Source organism: Rana temporaria, chromosome 6, assembly GCF_905171775.1.
Source record: "Rana temporaria chromosome 6, aRanTem1.1, whole genome shotgun sequence".
Taxonomy (NCBI): Eukaryota; Metazoa; Chordata; class Amphibia; order Anura; family Ranidae; genus Rana; species Rana temporaria.
Window position 1 is genome coordinate 208,147,483 of NC_053494.1, and position 18,045 is coordinate 208,165,527.

Consider the following 18,045-nt stretch of genomic DNA (forward strand, 5'->3'; position numbering starts at 1 on the left):
CACTCTAACACAGAAGTGAATTTGAGTCCACTCAAAACAGAAAGAGTTGGTATTAACCCCTTAGCCCCGGACCATTATGCAGCTAAAGGACCTGGCCACTTTTTGCGATTCGGCACTGCGTCGCTTTAACTGACAATTGCGCGGTCATGCGACGTGGCTCCCAAACAAAATTGACGTCCTATTTTTCCCACAAATAAATCTTTTTTTTGGCGGTATTTGATCACCTCTGCGGTTTTTATTTTTTGCGCTATAAACAAAAATAGAGCGACAATTTTGAAAAAAATTCTATATTTTTAAATTTTTGCTATAATCAATATCTCCAAAAAATATATACAATTTTTTCCTCAGTTTAGGCCGATACGTATTCTTCTACATACTTTTGTTAAAAAAAATCGCAATAAGCGTTTATCGATTTGTTTGCGCAAATGTTATAGCTTCTACAAAATAGAGGATAGTTTATGGCATTTTTATTAACAATTTTATTTTTTTTTACTAGTAATGGCGGCGATAAGCGTTTTTTTTTTTTTATCGTGACTGCGACATTATGGCGGACACATCGGACACCTTTGAAACTATTTTGGGACCATTGTCATTTTTACAGCGATCAGTGGTATACAAATTACTGTGAAAATGACACTGGCAGCGAAGGGGTTTACCTGTAGGGGACGCTAAAGGGGTTAAGTGTTCCCTAGGAAGTGATTCTTACTGTGTGGGGGCGTGGCTTGGTGTGTGACGTCACTGATCGTCTTTCCCTATGACAGGGAACAGACAATCAGTGACACTCTCACTAGGAAGCACGGGGAGAGGTTTTTTTACACTTACCTCTCCCGGTTCTTCAGCTCTGTGACCCGATTGCGGGTGCGGGACACTGGCAGCGATCGGGTCCCACGGGCGCGGTCACGGAGCTCAGGACTGGGTCACGAGCGACTCACGGCTGGGATCTTAAAGGGGATGTACCTGTACGTCCTTGTGCCCACCCTTGCCATTCTGCCGACGTACATCGGCGTGCGGCGGTCCTTAAGTGGTTAAGCCACACACAATATGCACCGAAATCCAAATAGACCAAGAAGGAAATCCACTTCAAGATGTAATTTGGAGTGTATTCGGATGCTTAAGGTTACTTCAAAGTCTTCCAGAGAGAACTGTTGCGGAACTCTTACCAGATATGATGGACACACATACCATACGGCAGTGGATCAGACAGGCTTTGAAACCTCAGTTCCTCAGGCTCCTGGTCTGTATGGATGGAGGGGCCGATGCGGACCGAAGGACGGATCTTTGGACTCCAAACCCCACAGAGGGGCGGCGATGGCAAGCCGGTAGGGGAATCAATCCAAGAAGTAGTGATGATGGTAGGTATTCTCATCGGAGTTCCCAAAAAAGGATAAAGTACGAAAAATATCTCCATATGGTGCAGGTCAACCAAAAAGGATTTTTTTAAAATGCTAATTATCATACATCTAGTGACAGATGTGACAACAAATTGAAAATTAAAAAGTGATCACGACTTGTAAAAAGCAATGTGGAAAGCAAAAAATGCAGGGCTGACGCGTTTCGTCCCTATAGGACTTCAACTGGTGTACCACAGTGTACACTCCCACTAAATCAAAGCTTTGAAATGATCCAAGTAAGGCAGGAAAACCATACAGGTTATGGCTATATCCCGCGAACGCTGACCAGTGTATTCTAATGGCGAAGAAGTCTCCCCGCTGTCAGAATTCAAAGGCTTAGTGGGGAGGGTTCCTCCATCTATATCGAATGTGTGGATGGGGAAATCAAGTGTTTTTCTTTTTTTTTTGAGGTTGAAGGGAAAACAATTAATAATCTATGGCAGTGGTCTGCAAACTGTGGCCTGGAGCCAAATGCGGCCCTTTGCTTGCTTTTATGCGGCCCTTGGGGTGCTATTTTATTCTATGACACCAATGATAGGGCACAGTTCCTCCCAATGACACCAACACTGGGGCCCAATAACACCAATGATGGGGCACAATTCCTCCCAGTGAAACCAACAATGGGGCCCAATAACACCAATGACGGGGCACAATTCCTCCCAGTGAAACCAACAATGGGGCCCAATAACACCAATGACGGGGCACAATTCCTCCCAGTGAAACCAACAATGGGGCCCAATAACACCAATGACGGGGCACAATTCCTCCCAGTGAAACCAACAATGGGGCCTAATAACACCAATGACGGGGCACAATTCTGGGGCTACAAATGATGGGGCTACTAATACTGAAGCTGCTGACTTTTAAAATAAGGACACTTACCTGTCCAGGGTGCCCCGCGATGTCCTCACCCGAAGCCAACCCGTCCCTCGGCATCCGGGTGGAGGTGCCGGTGTAGTGTCACAGTCTGCTGCCTATCGTAGAATGCTGCGGAAGTCACGTGGCGGCCAACTGCGCAATGCGTTCCAAACGCAAGTGCGATGCGTTTCAATAGATTTACGACAGTGCACAGCAGCGAACCCGGCATTCAGGGCGACGTGGATTTAGAGGAAAGTAGCCAGTCGGCCTCACGTCTCGCTCCGCTCGCTCGGCCTCCTGGCTCCTTTTTTAACATCCTCCAATCCACGGGGATGTTAAGGAAAGAGTCTGGATGCCGACCGAGGTTTCACTGGTGTGTACTGTCGTGAATCCATTGGAACGCATCGCACTTGCGTTTGGAACGCATCGCACATGCTCAGTTGGCCGCCACGTGACTTCCGCAGCATTCTAAGATAGGCAGCAGAATGTGACAAAACACCAGCATCTTAAGTAAGGGAAGCCTTGTGGCTTCACAGCCTGGTTCCCTACTGCGCATGGACGAATCGCCCTGCATGTCCTGGCTGGCCCCTGCTGTCTTCTGGGACCTGTCTGTCTCCAAGAAGAGAGGAGAGGTGGGTGAAGAAGGGGCCAGACATGGCGTAGATCATACTGAAGCGATCTTTCACCGGAAGTGGGAGCAAATACCTGTATTAGACAGGTCTCTGCTCCCCCCTCCCACCTGAAAGGTTCCAAATGTGACACCGGAGAGGGGGAGGACTCCGCTTTAAACGTCTATGGGGACAAAAACAGATGATTCTGCTCTGGATAGTATGTACAAATGCAGAAAAAGGACTCCTGCGCCAAGTGTTAATGGGAGCTTAGAATTACACAGTAGCTACCAAGAGCTGGAAGGAAGAAAAAATCCTGGACGGCCGCACACCGTTGAAGGCATCTTTATTAACCACTTAAGCCCCGGACCAATATGCTGGCTAAAGACCCAAGGTGTTTTTACAGTTCAGGACTGCGTCGCTTTAACAGACAATTGCGCAATCGTGCGACGTGGCTCCCAAACAAAATTGGCGTCCTTTTTTCCCCCACAAATAGAGCTTTCTTTTGGTGGTATTTGATCACCTCTGCGGTTTTTATTTTTTGCGCTATAAACAAAAATAGAGCGACAATTTTGAAAACAATGCAATATTTTTTACTTTTTGCTATAATAAATATCCCCCAAAAACATATATAATTTTTTTTTTTCCCTCAGTTTAGGCCGATATGTATTCTTCTACCTATTTTTGGTAAAAAAAAAATCGCAATAATCGTTTATTGGTTGGTTTGCGCAAAATTTATAGCGTTTACAAAATAGGGGATAGTTTTATTGCATTTTTTATTTTTTTTATTTTTTTTACTACTAATGGCGGCGATCAGCGATTTTTTTCGTGACTGCGACATTATGGCGGACACTTCGGACAATTTTGACACATTTTTGGGACAATTGTCATTTTCACAGCAAAAAATGCATTTAAATTGCATTGTTTATTGTGAAAATGACAGTTGCAGTTTGGGAGTTAACCACAGGGGGCGCTGTAGGAGTTAGGGTTCACTGTGTGAGTTTACAACTGTAGGGGGGTGTGGCTGTAGGTGTGACGTCATCGATCGTGTCTCCCCTATAAAGGGGATGACGCGATCGATACGCCGCCACAGTGAAGCACGGGGAAGCCCTGTTTACACACGGCTCTCCCCGTTCTTCAGCTCCGGGGACCGATCGCCGCACTTGAGCGGCGATCGGGTCCGCGGGACCCGCGGTCCCGGAGCTTCGGACCGGGTCGCGGGAGCACGCCGCGGGCGCGCGCCCGCGACCCACGGCTGGGTACAAGTACAGGACGTATATATACGTGCTTGTGCCCAGCCGTGCCATTCTGCTGACGTATATGTGCAGGAGGTGGTCCGGAAGTGGTTAATATCTTGTGTAGCAGATGAAATCCAATACAGTCACTTCATGTTACAGAAAACAGGAAAAGCTACTGACGCGTTTCACACCGTATGAAGGTGCTTAATCGTAGCATAATCGGCTATGATTAAGCACCTTCATACGGTGTGAAACGCGTCAGTAGCTTTTCCTGTTTTTTGTAACATGAAGTGACTGTATTGGAGTTCATCTGTATTGGATTTCATCACAAGGCGGACCGTTTTCATCAGACATGTCTGCTGGGGGATTTTGGTCTGATGTGTGTACACACCATCAGACCAAATTCCCTGCAGACAGAATACGCGGTGACGTGGCGGCGACGATGACGCGGCGACGTGCGCGACCCAGGAAGTTCAATGCTTCCACGCATGCGTCGAATCACTTCGACGCATGCGAGGGATTTCGGCCCAGCGGACATGTCCGATGAGTCGTACTAACCATCGGACATGTCCGACGGACAGGCTTCCAGCGGACATGTTCGGTCGTGTGTACGAGGCCTCAAAGGGCGTTTGCTTTGGAGGACTGGGGCTTAGAGCGGCAATCCTTAATAAAGGGAAACTCAATTACTTCCTGAATCAATTCTAAGAAATGTGTTATTCCACATTGTAAAAAAAAAAAAAATCCACAATACAATGATAAATGTGCAGAAGGTCATTAATAAAATGGGTAAGAAAATAAACAGAATAAAAATAAGAATAGAATATTGCTGCCCACAATTTTGGACCTCATCCCATTTGAAATAGCAAATATGGAAAAGTATAAAAATTCAGCACTTTACTGATACCAAGGATGACATTAGTATAAAAATTGCAAAATATTTTATTTACCGTATTTATCGGCGTATACCGCGCACTTTTTTGCCCTGAAAATCAGGGCAAAATCGTGGGTGCGCGGTATACGCCGATACCCGCTTTCCCGCGCCGAGTTTTGAATACTGCGCCGACATATACCAGGTATAGTCGGGCAGTCTCGGCTCCTTCCGCGCATACGTCCTGGACGTACAGGACGTCAGCGCGGGTAGCCGAGCATTGCCGACAATACATGAGCGTACTGCGCTCTGTATATGTCGGCGCAGTATTCAAACTCGGCGCGGGAAACGAGCGGGGAGGACGCGAGGACGCCGCAGAAGGACGCCGGACCCGCCGAAGAGGACACCCGACCCGCCGAAGACGGAGCCCGGACCCGCCGAAGAGGACACCCGAAGCCGCAGAAGGACGCCGGACCCGACGAGGCCGCCAATGCACGCCGCGCAAGACACCAAAACTGTAAGTACAAAAAAAACTTTTTTTCCACAGGATTGGTGGCCACTTTAGGGGTGCGCGGTATACGCGGAAGCGCGTTATACCGCGATAAATACGGTACATCTTAGATCAAATACCACATTGTATTTCATAAAAACAACAACAGGGGCATAAATCCCATTCTACAGGTTACAACTTCTTCATTGACATATTATCAATCTTGTATGGTTTACAGCAGCCTTTCTCAACCATTGTGCCGCGTACACACCATCACTTGAAAAAAAATGACGTTTTTAAAAACGTCTCTTTAATTGACCGTGTATGGGGGAAAACGTCGTTTTATGTCTTGTAAAAAACGACCAAAAAAAATTGAAGCATGCTTCAATTTTATGTGTCGTTTTTCAAAAGTGCACTTTTTACTTCACAGAAATTGACCGTGTGTAGCAAAAAACGTCGTTTTCTAAGACGTTTTTTCATCCGCGCATGCCCAGAAGCTACTTATGAAGCGAGCTTCAATGGAAAAACGTGGTGGAACGTAACCTCACTTTGCAAGAACATTGTGAGAAAAACGATGGTGTGTAGGCAACTTCGTCTTTGAAAATTGAAGTTTCAAAAACGTCATTTTTTACTTCACAGAAAGTGTCGTTTTTTTTCATCACATAAAGTGATGGTGTGTATGCGGCATTAGGTGTGCCGCGGGGTCAGTGGAGAGAAGGCTGTCAGATGAGCTCTCCGGCTTCAAAAGTGAAAGTAAAGTGCAGAGGAGTGTGCTGTGCTCTCTGCTTCCCCCTAGAGTGCAGTACCCGGCTGAATGAGGAATCTGGAAAGGTACTGAGCTAGAAGCTAGATTCATTTTAACCACTTAAGGACCGCCTCCTGCACATTTACGTTGGCAGAATGGCACGGCTGGGCACAAGCACGTACATGTACGTCCTCTTTAAGTGCCCAGCCGTGGGTCGCGGGCGCACGCCTGCGGCACGCTCCCACGACCCGGTCCAAAGCTCCATGACCGCGGGACCCGATCGCCGCTGGAGTCCCACGATCGGTCCCCGGAGCTGAAGAACGGGGAGAGCTGTATGTAAACACGGCTTCCCCGTTCTTCACTGTGGCGCTGTCATCGATTGTGTGTTCCCTTTTATAGGGAAACACAATCGATGACGTCAGACCTACAGCCACACCCCCCTACAGTTAGAAACACAAATGAGGTCACACATAACCCCTTCAGCGCCCCCTTGTGGTTAACTCCCAAACTGCAATTGTCATTTTCACAGTAAACAATGCATTTTAAATGCATTTTCTGCTGTAAAAATGACAATGGTCCTAAAAATGTGTCAAAATTGGCCGAAGTGTCTGCCATAATGTCGCAGTCACGAAAAAAATCGCTGATCGCCGCCATTAGTAGTAAAAAAATTTAAAAAATAATAAAACTATCCCCTATTTTGTAAACTCTATAAATTTTGCGCAAACCAATCAATAAACGCTTATTGCGATTTTTTTTACAAAAAATATGTAGAAGAATACGTATCGGCCTAAACTGAGGAAATTTTTTTTTTTATATATGTTTTTGGGGGATATTTATTATAGCAAAAAGTAAAAAATATTGCATTTTTTTCAAAATTGTCGCTCTACTTTTGTTTATAGCGCAAAAAATAAAAACCGCAGAGTTGATCAAATACCACCAAAAGAAAGCTTTATTTGTGGGATAAAAAGGACGCCAATTTTGTTTGGGAGCCACGTCGCACGACCGCGCAATTGTCTGTTAAAGCGACGCAGTGCCGAATTGTAAAAACCCCTTGGGTCATTTAGCAGCATATTGGTCCGGTCCTTAAGTGGTTAAAATTGCACTAAAAGTGCACTTGGAAGTGCAGTCGCTGTAGATCTGAGGGGGACATGCAAGGAAAATAAAAAAGAGCATTTTAGCTTGCACATGATTGGATAATAAAACTAGTAGAGCTTCCCCTCATTTCAGATCTACCCCTCAGATCTACAGCGACTGCACTTTTAGTGCAATTTTAAGTGCACTTTACACTTGTAGTTTGCACTTGTAGTGCAAGTGGATTTGCCTTTCGTAAATAACCCCCATTGTATCTGTTTCAACAGATTTCCCCGGAGTTCACATGTAAATGGAAAATAATTGTTGGCAGGGGTTCCCCAAGACCTGAGAGATAATTCAAGGTTACTTCATGATAAAAAAAAAAAAAGTTGAGAAAGGCTGCAATGTAGTATCACTGACTAGTAGGAGATGTTGCAGAAATCTCTCCTATAACAGTTGCATAGGATTTGATTGGCATTAAAAAACACAAAATAAAAAAGACAAAGACCACAGCTCTATCAATGCCCATCTGACAGCAGCCCAATCCCTGCAGGACCAATCAGGGACCAGCCAGTAATTCTGATCTGTAGACTTATAGGAGAGTATAAGTGTGTAGACTGGGAAGAGAAATAATTCAGGCATAATTCAGGCATTTATAGAAGACATACACACCTGTATGGGTGAGAGGCGAGGAGCGCACAGAGAGCGAGGAGACGTACCTGTGTGTCAGGTGTGGCCGGCTGACAGCAGAGTGGAGCTGCAGGGCGCTCCTGTCCTGTACTCCCCTGGCAGGCGACCTTTGTCCCTGGATCTGAATTGGAAGCTGCGCTTGCCATATAAGGCGATGCGCTCAGCTGTGGAGCCTGTCACCTGCCTGGCTCTCCCTTGTGTCTTTCCTGCTAATTGGACTCAATAATTGCTATTTTATGACATCTGCTCACTCCGCTTCTCCCTACCTGTGCGGCTGTAATCTGCAGCTCCAGGCACTAAAAGCCATTTCTACAGAAGGTTGTGCCGTGCGCTGGCAGCGCCCAACAAATGTACATGGGCAGGGAGAGTCCATTCTGAAAACATGCATGGCTCCCAACTGTCCCTGATTTCGAGGGACTGTCCATGATTTGGAACAAGGGGCCAGATTCACATATAATTGCGGCGGCGTGACGTATCGTATATACGTTACACCGCCGCAAGTTTTCATCGCAAGTGCCTGATTCACCAAGCACCTGCGTGAAAACTTACGGCGGCGGCGTCCGGCGCAAGCCCGCCTAATTCAAATGGGGCGTGTACCATTTAAATTGGGCGCCCTCCCGCGCCGGACGTACTGCGCATGCTCCGTTTTGAAATTCCCGTCGTGCTTTTTGCGCGAAGTGACGTCATTTTTTTGAACGGCGACGTGCGTAACGTACGTTCGTATTCCCGGACGTCTTACGCAAAAAAAATTGAAATTCGACCCGGGAAAGACGGCCATACTTTAACATGGCTCGACTAAAGTTAAGCCATGTTAAAGCGACGGGGAAAAAACCGTCGTGGACCGCCGTAAATCCTCATTTGCATACCCGACGCTGGAATACGACGCAAACTCCACCCAGCGGCCGCCGAAGTATTGCATCCTAAGATCCGACGGTGTAAGACAATTACACCTGTCGGATCTAAGGGCTATCTATGCGTAACGGATTCTATGGGCCAGATTCACGTAGCTCAGCGGATCTATAGATCCGCTCGATCTACGTGAATTAAGATCCGCTCCCGCAAGTTTAGGAGGAAAGTGGCTAATTCACAAACCACTTACCTCCAAACTTGCGACGGCGGATCCTAAATCCCCCGGCGGAATTCTAATTCCGCGGCTAGGGGAGTGTACTATTTAAATCAGGCGCGTTCCCGCGCCAATTTAAATGCGCATGCGCCGTCCGGGGAATTTCCCGGCGTGCATTGCTCCCACTGACGTCGCTAGGACGTCAGTGGTTTCGACGCTTACGTAAACGACGTCCGTCCGTATTCGAGAACGACTTACGCAAACGACGTTAAATTCAAATTCGACACGGGAACGCCGGCTATACTTAACATTGGCTGCGCCTGATAAAAGAAGGGGTAAGTATACGACGGGAAAGCCGCTACGGAAACGTCGTAAGAACACTGCGACGGGTCCGCGTACGTTCATGAATTTGCGTATCTCGCTGATTTACATATTATTTATCGTAAATCAGCGGGAACGCCCCCGGCGCCATTTTTAAATTGAAAAATAGATCTGACAGTGTAACACTGTCGGATCTAGTCCTATCTATGCGTAACTGATTCTATGAATCAGGCGCATAGATAGGACCAGTGTAAGTCAGAGATAGGACGGTGTATCTGTAGATACACCGTCGTATCTCTTTGTGAATCTGGCCCAATGTCCCCTCTGTCCCTCATTCCTCCTCATTTATCCCTCATTTTGGTCTAATCTATGGAGTTGTAAATAAAATGCACTTTTTGGGCCAGATCCACGTAGCGCGGCGCTTCTTTACATCCGGCGTAGTGTATCTCAGATACACTACGCCGCCGTAACTTACAGCGTATTTCCCGTATCCTCCAAAAATTTGCGCCGTAAATTACGGCGGCGTAGTGTAACTGTGTCGGCGTAAGGGCGCGCAATTCAAATGGATGAGATGGGGGCGTGTTTTATGGCAATACGTCTTGACCCGACGTAAATGACGTTTTTTCTGAACGGCGCATGCGCCGTCCGTGGGGGTATCCCAGTGCACATGCTCCAAATTTAACCCGCAAAAAGCCAATGCTTTCGACATGAACGTCATTCTACGCAAAGCCCTATTCGCGAACGTTTTGCGCAAACGACGTACACAACGGAAAACTCGACGCTGGCCCGACGTCCATACTTAATATTGCGTACGCCTCATAGACCCAGGGGTAACGTTACGCCGAAAAAAGCCTTACGGAAACAACGTAAAAAAATGCGCCGGCCGGACGTACGTTTGTGGATTGGCGTATCTAGCTCATTTGCATACTCGACGCGGAAATCTACGGAAGCGCCACCTAGCGGCCAGCGTAAATATGCACCTTAGATCCGACGGCGTACTAAGACGTACGTCAGTCGGATCTAGCCCAGCTTCAGGCGTATCTTGTTTTGTGGATACAAAACAAAGATACGCCGGAGCAAACTAGAAGTTACGCGTCGTATCAATAGATACGCCAGCGTAAACGCTCCGTGGATCTGGGCCTTTATCTTTCAAAAAGTGTTTCCCAGCGCTAAACATTTTTGTCCAAATTCTAAATTGCTGCATTTGTAAATTTTAAAAGCCAATATAAAGGAATAGTAGTGGTAAAAAAAAGTCCCTTTTTTGGGGTTAATTCTCCTTTAAGGGGGTTTGACAGGGGGTGTGTCCATATGCCTACATACATTTGCTTGTAGGTGTCCCTCATTCCCATTTCAAAATGTTGGGAGGTGTGAACATCAGGGTCGGGACAAGGGGTGGGCAGGAGGGACAGCTACCCTGGGCACTGTGGTATCATGTGGGGTGGGGGGCACCTTAAGGAGATTGGGGATTTATGTTGGAACGGGGGATATGGGGGGAGGCAGGGGGTAAGTATTGTTCTTGGAAGGGGGATTTGAGGGGAGTTTGTGCTGGGAGGGAGGGATTTGAAGTGTGGGGGGAAGAGTATCAGGAGGGAAAATTTAGGACTAAAGGATAGGAGAGGGTGCATTTTTTGTTGGAGGGGGGCATTTGACCCGGGGGGATGGTTTGGGGACAAGGATTTTTGCTGGGAGGGGGGATTTCAGCAGTGGGTGGATTTGTACTGGGAGGAGGGGGGATCTATATTTAGGGGGTAAGCATGCAGATTAGTGCTCAGTGTTTTTGTGGGGGGAACTTTGCTGATACATATTGCTCATACATCTTATGGGGGGGGGGGGGGCAGAGTTTGGCATGTTCGCCCTGGGCTCTAAATGACGTTGTCCCGGCACTGGTGAACATGGTCCCTGAAATATCCATGCTGACCAATTGTAACATTAAAGTGGTTGTAAACCCTTATGCCGCGTACGCACGACCGTTTTTCGGGTTCTAAAAAATTATGTTTTTTTTAATATCATTAAAAACGATCGCGTGTGTGCTTCAGAGCATTTTTCACAATGTAAAAAATGATCATTAAAAATTTCGAACATGCTCTATTTTTTCACGACGTTTTTAGCGTTGTCGTTTTTAAGGTTGTAAAAAACGATCGTGTGTGGGCTTTAACGGCGTGAAAAAACGTGCATGCTCAGAAGCAAGTTATGAGACGGGAGCGCTCGTTCTGGTAAAACTAGCGTTCGTAATGGAGTAAGCACATTCATCACGCTGTAACAGACAGAAAAGCGCGAATCGTCTTTTACTCACATGAAATCAGCTAAAGCAGCCCCAAGGGTGGCGTCATCCGCATGGAACTTCCCCTTTATAGTGCCGTCGTACGTGTTGTACGTTACCGCGCTTTGCTAGAGAATTTTTTTTTTCACGATCGTGTGTGGGCAAGGCTGTTTTAATGATCGGGTTGATCGTTTTTTACAACCCGAAAAATGATCGTGTGTACGCGGCATAAACAGACCACTTAGACCTACAGGTAAGCCTAGATTAAGGCTTACCTGTAGGTGCAAGAAATCTCTCCTAAACCTGCACAGTTAAGGAGATATTTGCAGAAAAGACAGCACAGATGTCTACGGCGCATGCGTGCCGTAGAGAACGGCGCAGGTGCACTGAGCGTGCCGCAGTGAAGGCGATCACGCCATCACTGCCGGCTCCCGTGCACATGCGCGGGAGTGACGTTATCGCTGCTCCGGCCAGTCACAGCGCCGGAGCAGCGATATCCGGAAGTCACTCGGGTATCATGGCAGCAACGGAGGAGGTGAACGCGGGTCGCAAATTAGCTAGATACGCCAAATCTCAGAACGTACGTCCGCCCGGCGCATTTTTTTTTTACGTTGTTTGCATAAGGCTTTTTCCGGCGTATAGTTACCCCTGCTCTATGAGGCGTAAGCAATGTTCAGTATGGACGTCGGGCCAGCGTCAAATTTTCCGTTGTTTGCGTAAAACGTTCGCGAATAGGGCTTTGCGTAAATTACGTTCACGTCGAAAGCATTGACTATTTGCGACTTGATTTTCGAGCATGCGCACTGGGATACCCCCCACGGACGGCGCATGCGCCGTTCAAAAAAAAAAAAAACGTTGAATTAACATAAAACACGCCCACATCTTAGTCATTTGAATTTCGCGCCCTTACGCCGACACATTTACACTACGCCGCCGTAACTTACGGCGCAAATTCTTTGTGGATAAGGAACCTCCGCTCTATGTTACGGCGGCGTAGTGTTTCTGAGATACGCTACGCCGGCCTATATATGCGCCGAGGTACGTGGATCTGGCCCATAGCGTCTACAAAATAGGGGATAGATTTACGGCATTTTTTGTATTATTATTATTATTTATTTATTTACTAGTAATGGCGGTGATCTGCGATTTTTACCAGGATTGCAACATTGCGACGAACAGATCGCTTTTGGCAGTATTTTTTCTGTGGACCTCCAGCATCACACAACCTGCTCTGTTTGTTGTCCAAAATCATAAGCTATGTAAGTACAATTAGGTAGATTCAGGTAGTTATTAGGTCGACTTATCAGTAGATAAGCCGACCTAACTCAGAATCTACGCCGACTTATGTTTAAGCGTATGCTCAAACAGAGATACGCTTAAACATATCTAAGATAAGACGGCTTGCGCCGTCCTATCTTAGGTTGCAATTTTTCGGATGGCCGCTAGGTGGCGCTTCCATTGCGGTCGGCGTAGAATATGTAAATGAGTTGATACGCCGATTCACGAACGTACGCCCGGCCGCCACAGTAGTTTTACGCCGCTTCCGTATAGCATTAGCAGGCCTAAAGTTATTCCACCTATTAGGTGGAATAACAATGTTAAAGTATGGCCGCCGTTCCCGCCGCGAGATTCGATTTTTTTACGTCGTTTGCGTAAGTCGTCCGCGAATCGGGATTTACGTCGTTTACGTCCACGTCGAAATCAATAGGCCCGTGCGGCGTACTTAGCCGCAATGCACACTGGGAAATGTAGGCGCCCGGCGCATGCGCATTGAAAAAAAAACTTAAAAAAACGTGAGGTCAAGCCTCATTACCATAAAACACGCCCCCCTCCAACACATTTGAATTCGGCGCCCTTACGCCCGCCTCCGCTTTAGGCTACGCCGCCGTATATTAGCAGGCAAGTACATTGTGAATCATGTACTTGCCTAGCTAACTTACGGCGGCGTAGCCTAAACACGCTAAGCTACACCGCCGTAACTGTAGGCTCTGCTACCTGAATCTACCTAATTGTGTTATGATCTTCATTGTGTGGGAGATTGTTTATAGGCGTGTTTGTACCTCTGTCTATAGGCAGACTCACTATACTTTTGTACTCTAGAGAGCTTATTGATTTGTTATCCAAGGGCAATCCCCTTGGGAAGACCATCAAGGTTGAAATGCGTCGGGGGTTCTTGGAACCTTATGCCGCGTATACACGATCATTTTAAATGACGTTTTTCAAAAACAACGTTTTCTTTCATGCCGAAAAATGATCGTGTGTACGCCGCATTACAGTTAGGATTATTGCTATATGTTGCATGAAACTTCTCTTTTAGAGCCCATTCACACCTAGGCGTTTTGTCGCCTGTAGCGCGACGCTCACAAACGCCAGAGGGACCAAAATACATTAAAGTCTATGGGGATGGTTCACATCTGAACGCTGATGCGCCTGACGCCCATCGCCTGTAGCCAAAAAAAGTTCCGGACCCTTTTTTGTCGCGCGTATCGGGCGGTTTGGGCGTATTTGAGCGTTTCCATTTCCCATAGAAAGTAATGGAAACGCTCGATTCAAGCGACTTGCGCGACAACGGGCGTTTGCTACGGGCGTTTCGTCGATTTAATCAATAGAACTTGTCGCCCATGCAGAAGATTAAAAAAAATCTACCAACATAGCAACAAGTGATGAAAAGATGATAGTTTTTCCTATTGGCTAAAATAAAAAGCGTCAAAGTACAAAAACGTCGGACAACGCTGTATGCAAACGCGCAAATAAGCATGAATACACGCGACAAAACGCCGGAAAAAAACGCCGAACGACCGACGCTCAGGTACACACGACCGAGGAACTCGACGTGCCAAACACATCGAGTTCCTCGTCGAGTTCAGTGTAGAAGCCGCCGAGGAACTCGGCGGGCCGACTTTTGCCATTGAACAACGAGGAAATAGAGAACATGTTCTCTATTTCCTCGCCGAGGTCCTCGTCGGCTTCCTCGGCCGAAAGTGTACACACGGCCGGGTTTCTCGGCAGAATTCAGCTCTGAACCGAGTTTCTGGCTGAATTCTGCCGAGAAACTCGGTCGTGTGTACGGGGCCTTAGGCCTCATTTCCACTGGCGTTTTTACAGCCACGTTTCTGAGCGTTTTTTACAGCTTAAAAACGCCTGTCCATGTTATTCTATGGCTTCATTCCCACATAGGCGTTTTTGAGCTGCAAGTGGCATACTGTAGACGTTTTTGAGCTGTAAAAAAAACGCGGGACCAGGGCGTTCTGTGGCTCCAGAGTAGAGCTGTAAAAACGCCAGACGTTAAAAAACGCTCAAAAACGCGCGAAAACGCTCAAAAACGCGACCGCGGCGTTTTTAAAGCTGCAGCTCACAAAAAAATTTTTTTTTTTTTTTTTTTTTTTACAAAATAAACATGGACAGGCGTTTTTAAGCTGTAAGGCTGCATTCACATCTAGGCGGACGAAATCGCGGCGTTTTGTCGCCGCAAATCGCAGTAAAAATAGCGGCGTTTTGTACCGCGATTTGCGGCGACAAAACGCCGGTATTGTCCGCCTAGATGTGCCCCAAGATGACCCCCTCTATGGAGATGATTCCCATCTCCTAGCCGAACACTCGAAGACGCCTGAAAAAAAGGTCCGGGACCTTTTTTCACGTGGCAGGCGACAGGCGTCCGGCGTTCGGCGTGGAGATGTGAACCATCTCCATAGAGGGACATCTGTTTTCAGCCCTCTGGCGGCAGCGGCGTAGCGCTACAGGCGTAAAAACGCCTAGGTGTGAATGCGGGCTAAAAAGGCTAACAACAGTGGCTGTAAAAACGCCAGTGGAAATGAAGCCTTATTCTTAACTTGTTTGTCAACAACTTTTACATTTACTTCCCCTTATAGTATAGTTTACAGGGGTCATTTTAATATTTTTCAATAAAATACTTGTCTTTTATGCTACACGACATGTTATAGTTTCCTTTGGCATCACAAAGCCCCAGTGTTCTCTTGTCCCCGTTTACCTTGTGGATTTTGTTTTAAAGGAACACTAAAGTAAAAAAAAAAATTTTTTTTGTAAAATAACAAACATGTTATACTTACCTCCACTGTGCAGCTCGTTTTGCACAGAGTGTCCCCGAATCCTGTCTTCTGGGGTCCCTCGGCGGCTGTCTCCGCTCCTCCTCGCAAGAGCTTTCCACCTTCATGCGAGCGAGCTCGCATGGTAGAAAGCTTTTGCGGGCACGCTCCCGTGTTACAGCGGCGGGCATAGCCGCCGACTGTATCACTCGGCCCCGCCCCCCCGGTTTTGTTTATAGCGCAAAAAATAAAAACCGCAGAGGTGATCAAATACCACCAAAAGAAAGCTCTGTTTGTGGGAAAAAAAGGACGCCAATTTTGTTTGGGAGCCACGTCGCACGCGCAATTGTCAGTTAAAGCAACGCAGTGCCGAATCGCAAAAACTGGCATGGTCCTTTAGCTGCCTAAAGGTCCGGGTCTTAAGTGGTTAAAAAAAGTCATATTTGATATTTTTATAATATAATGTTGTTTTTTTCTAGTTATAAAAAATGAGATTGGTAAGACTTGCGCTGTTTACAGCTCCAACCATCGCGTGGGTACATGTAGCATCACGCTTTGTAATTGTTGCAGGACCTTTGGGAGAGCAACCAGGAGGAATTCATCATCTCATTAACTGTTTCTGTGCCGAGTTCCTTCATGTGTCTCTTCTGGGCTCCAGCTACCCACCAAAGCTCCCAGATGGTCACGTTTCCACTCTTGCACTGATGCATCCTCAGATTTCTGATACTATGAAGAAAATGTAACAGGCATCACAGTGGAAGTGAGCAATGACATAATCCTCTCATACCCCGTACACACGATCGGATTTTCTGATAGAAAAAGTCAGACGGACTTTTTCCATCGGAAATTCCGACCGCGTATATGCCCCTATCCGTCGGAATTCTGATGTCAGTTTGGTCAGACAAAGGTCCGATTGTGTGTACGGGGCATTACAAAGACTGGGATTTCATCATCAACAAAAGCAAAATGAATATCCATTGGGTCAGTGGCGGTTCGTCCATAGAGGGCGCTGGAGCGCCGCCCCCTCTGGCTCTCGCCCGCCACTGAGTCTAATAACATACATTCATGCATTGCATGAATGTAAGTTATTGTTGCCAGCTGCCCCTGGTCTATTCAGGGATGGCCGGAACTTAAGCGTCGGCCACCTGAATAACGGCAGCTGGTTGGCTGTGCGGAAGTGCCTATCAGAGCCCGCGGCTCCCGGATGTCTTATCCTCGGAACGCACGGGGGGTGCGTTCCTTGGATAAGACTGACGACTGTCTCAGCCAATCGGGTTCCCCGATTCTGGTTATCGGTAACCTGATTGGCTGAAGCGTCACCAAGGCGGGAGAAGACATCGAGGGACGTGGAAGGAGTAAGGTAAGTGCATTTTACAGGGCACAGCGGCGACAATGGGGACAGAGGCGACAAAGGGCACAGTGGCAACAATTAAAGGGCACAGTGACATGCACAGTGGTGACAATGGGCACAGTGGTGACAATTGGCACAGTGGCGACAATTGAGGGGCACAGTGGCGACAATTGAGGGGCACAGTGGCTGTGTTTGATGGCATGGCACAGTGGCTGCATTTGATGGCATGGCACAGTGGCTGCGTTTGATGGCATGGCACAGTGACTGCATTTGATGGCATGGCACAGTGACTGCGTTTGATGACATGGCACAGTGGTGCGAATTGATGGCATAGTGACTGCATTTGATGGCATGGCACAGTGGTGACAATTGATGGCACAGTGGCTGCATTTGATGGGCACAGTGAGGCTGCAATTCTATTCTTTTTTCTTTTTTTTTCGTTTGCGCCCACCCACAATTTTGGGCACCAGCCGCCACTGCATTGGGTGATTAGTAGAGTTACAAGGAAGAACTCCTCGCTCCCCTGCAGCCTTCGAGGATACCCATCACATCCAGATATGGAGGAGCAAATGACCAACTCCCCTGTAATGAGTTCTGTGATGTGTCGCATGGAGCATAGGCAGGGATGGACTGGCCATTGGGACTACAGGGAGTTTCCCGGTGGGCCGATGGCTCAGTGGGCCTGCTTCAGTGACAGCAGACCGCCGCCCCCCTCCGCTCCTCTGTCTCTACCTCCCCGCAGAGCTCACCTGGGGGGGGGGGGGGACAGAGAATCAGGGGGAGGACCAGAGGAGCAGGGGGGACGACAGAGGAGCATGGGGGAGGGGACAGACAGCTGACTTGACAGCTATGGCCTGGGAGTTTCTCACTTCTGACTAATCTTGTCCCATGGGGGGGGGGGGGGAGCACCAAACTGATTCTTTGCCCCGGGTGAAATAATGTCTAGCTTCCCCACTGGTACTGCCTATAAGAGTACCAGTACCAACCATGCTACTCTAATAAAGTAGAACAGCTAATGGCTAGTGAAGGGGGAGAGGGGGCTTGGGTG

General features: G+C 47.5%; 1 protein-coding gene across 2 annotated transcripts in view; it reads right to left on the reverse strand.

The window, feature by feature from the left end:
• VIL1 (villin 1) overlaps nucleotides 1–8,089 on the reverse strand; it is an 81,577-nt gene extending 73,488 nt beyond the window's left edge. The window contains exon 1 of one of the 2 annotated variants that reach the window (XM_040358185.1): nucleotides 7,989–8,089. The gene's annotated coding sequence lies outside the window, so the exon portion shown is untranslated. Of the gene's footprint in view, nucleotides 1–7,941 lie in introns of both variants that reach the window. The other variant, XM_040358186.1, reaches the window with a different exon arrangement.
• Between the last annotated feature and the right edge of the window lie 9,956 nt (nucleotides 8,090–18,045).